The sequence below is a fragment of the Ostrea edulis genome, chromosome 5, assembly GCF_947568905.1.
Source record: "Ostrea edulis chromosome 5, xbOstEdul1.1, whole genome shotgun sequence".
In the NCBI taxonomy this organism is placed as follows: domain Eukaryota; kingdom Metazoa; phylum Mollusca; class Bivalvia; order Ostreida; family Ostreidae; genus Ostrea; species Ostrea edulis.
The window spans coordinates 29255072-29260686 of NC_079168.1; the positions used below are offsets into that span (position 1 = coordinate 29255072).

Below are 5615 nucleotides of genomic sequence, written 5' to 3' on the forward strand. Positions count from 1 at the left end.
GGGTTTTTGGGGAAAATGCAATTTCTCCCAATAAAAGTAGTTCAATACCAAAAAAAATTGTCATTTATCTCTCCGAGAGTGGAAAATATTATTTTTTCTTCTATCGTTTACATTCTTCTAAACAAGAGACCACGATCGGTGGCGCATTTAAGTGGGGGGGGGGGGGGGGGGGGGGGCGTTGCCGCCCCCCTAAAATTTTCAAATTTAAGGTAAATCGGGGTATCTTGTTTAGAAAAAATGTACTAAACGATAAAAGAAGTAATGGTTTCGTACACTCCCTGAGAAATGAAATGACAAAATCTTTTGATTTCTTTATTGGGAGAACTTAATTTGTTCCAAAACCCCTTAAAATTGGAAAATTGTGGAAATGACTAAATAGGAGGGATATTTCAAGCCCTGTAAAATCTGTAAAATCCCGAAGCTTCGCCCCTGGGCCCCCACCAGGGCTTTGCCCTCGATCCACGGGGGGCCTCAAGCCGGCCCACAGACCTCCTGCCTCATAAAGTGGCGCCCCCCGTAACAGCAATCCTGAATGGAAAAAAAAAAGTTTTAATGACGCACTGAAATGTAGTGCAATAGTTGTCATGACAATGAAATGAGCGCAAGAATAACACAAATGTGTTTTATCTTCATTTTCTTCACATAAGCTACACAGATTGAATGTTTATCAGCCATCATTTAAAGACATTTTGGCATTAAAGTGTTAAATATCCAGCTCCTAAAATCCAACATCTTGCTCCGTTCTGATCGCAAATAGACCCATTAGAGTGTTCGTTCGAAAGATTGATAACATAAAACTGGAAAAGAAAAACTATTGATTGTTAATTCTGTGTCTGAAATGTTGAAATTTCAATACACATTGGCCAAATTTCAAAATACTCATACGGAAAGTCATTGTAGTAGACTGTTGACACAGACTGAACATTTAAAGCTTTTGTATTGTACCGCCAAGGCCACGGGGTTCTAATTGTCTTTTGAACACCACGATTTTTAATTTTAATGCATGGAACAGGGTGAGTTTGACAGGTAAGGTATTAAAGTATGATATTGTATAGTTCAGTGGTAATTTTTTTTTATTTCTAGTTAATTGACTGGATACTGCATGAGAACAATGTACATGTACCCGTGTGTAGACGTCCAATTTATCAATGCTATTCACGTTAGCTAATGTGACGTGTAATTATTCAAATATATATAGCCAATATAGTAATGATCAAAATGCCAATTTAAAAGTTAGTGATTCAATAGCATTCTTTATCAGTATTTGTGTATATGCATTTTAGGGTGCTTTAAACTCTTTGTTCTGAACCAAAGCGATATATCATACTTGTTTTAGTATGCATTTGAATATTGATCTTGGCTAATATGTTCGTACAACACCAACTTCCCATATCGTATGTACTTAATTGAGACACTGCCGTGCCCCGTTAAAAGTGTAAAGAACTTTGTAATGCACAATGCAATGAAAAGAATATTTCAATTGTTATTGACGTATAAATGGAGCCCTTATCTCGTAAAAATTACAATTGAGTTCTGCCATTCAAAAGTGCAATTTATTAATCTGGCGATTGGAACGATTCTCAATCTTCCTCGCGCGTGGGAGTCATACACATATACAGTATTCATGAAGAGTGTGTGTCTTGAACAATCTTATTTCACTAAATGTCTGTTTAGATTTATCATAGTAATATGAAGCCAATTGGGCGCGATTCATTTATTTACAGGGCGGATTCAGGTGTAGAGGGGCGAACGAATCCTCTGATAGACAGGGTACCACCTTTAGACCCCAGTGGGTGAAGGGAAAGCCCTGATGGGACCACAGTGGGGGAAGCCCCCGGGCGTTCCAGTGTTTTACTGTTGATAACGAAATCTGGCGTAAAACTAACAGCATTTTAGTACACTTAAGGACCTAATTGAAATAGTTACTTTCAGGGATATAACATAAACAAGAAAATATGATGTATAATGTGCCTACTGTATGTACAAGTCGTTTAAGAAACGTGTCCCCGCGTGGCAATATGCGAAACGAGCAACTTTACATTTAAATTACAATGTATACGGAAAAATTTAGTTATCTACAGTACTAGTAAGGGGGGCCCATAGTAAGAAGTTTGATCTCTAAAGATACTGAGCAGACATTTCCAAATAGCCAGCAATTTTAGTCATGACCTTTGCCCTTATGACTGGAATGGGGACCATCTACTCTTTCAGGAGAACCAGTGTATCAGTTTGTTGACTGTCAAGCAAAGTGTTCTTAAGATTCTGGGCGGACACTATCTTATGTCCAGAGTAGTTTGACCATTGACCTGGTGACCTCAAAATCAATAGTAATTATCTAATCCTTCGGTAGAACCAGTGTACCAATCAAGTTTGATGTCTGTCAAAAAGGGTTCTCAAGATAGTGAGCACACAATATCTTTCTATGTCCGGTTTGACCTTTCATTTTGTCACCTCAATACGGGACATCTACTTCTTAAGAGGAAGCAGTGTGCCAAGTTTGATGTCTGTCTAGCAAAGGGCTCTCAAACACACACTATCTTTCTCTGTACAGTTGGACCTTATGACCTCAAATTCAATAGGGGTCGTCTACTTCTTAGTGCATACCAGTGTATCATGTCTGACGTCTGTCAGGCAAAGGGTTCTTTATTCAGCGTAACATATCTAACTTTTTCCAGTATAGTTTAACCTTTGACCTTGTGACATCAAATTTACTCCTTAGATAGAACCATGCACTAAGTTTAATGTCTGCCAAGCAAAGGGTTCTCAAGACATAGTGTAGACAATATCATAGTGTGTCCAAATTGACCCTGGACTCTGTGACCCCAAAATCAATAGGCGTAATCGACTCATTTGGTAAAACAAATGTACTAGGGTAGGTCTTATGTCTGACAAGCAAAGGGTACTCAAGATATTAAAGACCCAATTTTAAGTTAACACCCCAAGTCATAAGCTGCCTGTCAATCAAACATTTAACAATAGATCTCAGGTGGAGTGACATCTGCAGACACTGTGGTCTGGAGCTACCCCCAGGGAGTTGTTTTGATAACAATAACAGTCAGTACCTACAGGCATTCTATATATCTTGAGGAAGCCCAGTATACCTGAGTTTTGATAGCATTGACCTGTCCACAGCTGCTATTTTCTCATAATTCAATTGTTTTTAAAAAGACCCCTGAACAATGCAATTTCAATATAATTGTAATTTCCCCCCTCTATATACATGTATTATAAATTAAACAATTAGAAATCAAACAATAATTTGCACAATAATTTCTAAAACTTGTAACTTATTGAAATAATTTATGTCATCAATTTATGACACCTCTATATTTATATACATTGAGTCAATGACTGAGAGAGAGAGAGAGAGAGAGAGAGAGAGAGAGAGAGAGAGAGAGAGAGAGAGAGAGTGGATGTAGAATGTGTGTCAGCTACCCTTAAGAATACAACCATTATTCAAACACTATGACCACAGAAAGTTTACTGTGTCCAGTTTGACTTTTGACCTTATGACCTCAAAATCAATAGGAGTCATCAACACCTCCCGTAGAACCCATTCACTAAGTTTGATGTCTATCAGTCAAAGCGTTTTCAAGTTATTGAGCTGACATCATCTTACTGCGCCCAGTTTGACCTTGTAATCTCAAAATCAATACGGAGATCTACTTCTTAGGTGAACCAGTATACCAAGTTTCATGGCTGTCATTAAACTGACAATCTCTTATCATATCCAGCTTAACCCTTGACCTTGTTTGATATCTGTCAAGCAAAACTTTTTAAAGATATCAAGCATACATTATCTTTCTATGTTGAATTTGACCTTAAAATCGATAGGGGTCATTTACTCTCTAGGAGTAAGCACTCTACCAAGTTTGGTAACTGTCAAGCAAAGGGTTCCTTAGGTATTGAGCGGTCAAAGGCTTAGTCCACAAACCGACCGAAAGGTGCAAAACAATATACCCCCTCTTTTTCAGGAGGGGGGGGGGATAACTGCTTTCATCCACTCACGGTCTAACATGCATTTAGCAAACATGTTTGTCATGAAAACAAGGTGACACTGATAATCAAACCCGAAGATTCCAGTTTTTGAAGTCATCTATTTCAAACATAAATTGACTCCCCTGAGGATCCGGGTTAGAATAGGTCCTCAATACCTCTTTCTTGTCGTAAGAGGCGACTAAATGGGACGGTCCTTCCGATGAGACCGCAAAAACTGAGGTCCTGTGTCACAGCAGATATGGCACGATAAAGACCCCTCCCTGCTCAGTGGTAGTAAGTGCCGAACTTAGGCGTTAGGCTAAATTTTGCAGCCCTTTGTTGGCAATGGTGACGTCTCCATATGAGTGAGCTATTCTCGAGAGGGACGTTAAACAATATACAATCAACCAATCAATCAAACAAACACAAATTGACAGATGAGGAATATCTGGAAAGCTATTTGTCATGACTTCGGTGTCGTCGTCACATGAAAAGGTGAGGATAACGAACAGTGATCAATCTTGTAATTCCTATGAAGAATGCAAAACTAAGAGTAGGGCCCCTGAACATACCAAAGGTGGGACCATGTGCCTAGGAGGAATAAGCAACCCCTGTCGATCGGTCACACCCGCCATGAGTTTCATTCTGTGTAAGTAAATGTTTGACAAGTTGAGAACAAAGAGGATAAGAGACAACATTTTTTCCCCCTGTTATTCTGGGGGAAAAACGCAATAAATTGTGAAATAAACTGTATTTTGATACAGTGCAAATATCTGTGTATTGATCTGCGAAAATTTTAGGGGGATGAGCATGAGCCCCCACAAATCCGCGGCTTTGTGCCTCAATCCTACTTGTTGATCAGTCTGCTTTCTGTAGGAAATTGGATGGACAGTCAGCCAGTTTACTCGTTAAGCAGAGAAATGCAAGCTTAACTAAAACACCATACGTATTACAAATGAGCATACATTGTTTATAATTGGATATCGAACTTGTTACTAATAGAATAACTTTCCGTACGTAGTTTATCGATTTGACATGAAATAAAATATGTAAAATTTCATTCATTCGTCATTACATGTACCATTCATTGCACAAATCAGTTTTCTTTAAAGCTGTTCGTTTGCATTTGCAGGCATAGGCAATGATGAATAATACACCGCGCTCTGCGGTAGATTTTACTATATCCACCACACCGGAAACAGAAAGCTCTGACGTCACATACCCCAGTGTGTTCACTACCAGATCGCCATGGCGTTTCCATCCAAAGGAGACTCAAGATTCAGGGGCAGGTGTGATATCTGCTTCTCCGCGTAAATCTAGAGGTCGAGATCCCCAGAAAGCACATTCACCACGGTCGAAGACGAAATCGCCGCGTAGACACAAGCATCAAAGAGGCTCACGGGACGCACGTGAACGACGTCGTGCAAAATCTTCCTCTCCTTACCGTTCCTTTATGTCTGGGTTTGATCCCACTGTAAATAGGCATTTATGGACCATGTGGCGGATAGCCATTACCGGACGAATTGTCACGGATATTATGGAGAGAAAGAAAAATCCAAGTGTTAATACTACAGCAACGTTTGTGAGACCACTCAAGAGGCCACCGGCGGGTCTTGCTGAGAGTATTTATATATCAA

The 5615-nt window shown here is 39.4% G+C and overlaps 1 long non-coding RNA gene across 1 annotated transcript; it reads left to right on the top strand.

Moving 5' to 3' along the window:
- Nucleotides 1-944: 944 nt before the first annotated feature.
- Nucleotides 945-5344, top strand: LOC130054802 (uncharacterized). The gene is made up of 2 exons (XR_008803142.1): nt 945-1026; nt 5111-5344. It is a non-coding gene; the product is annotated as an uncharacterized LOC130054802 (long non-coding RNA).
- The last annotated feature ends 271 nt before the right edge of the window (nt 5345-5615 follow it).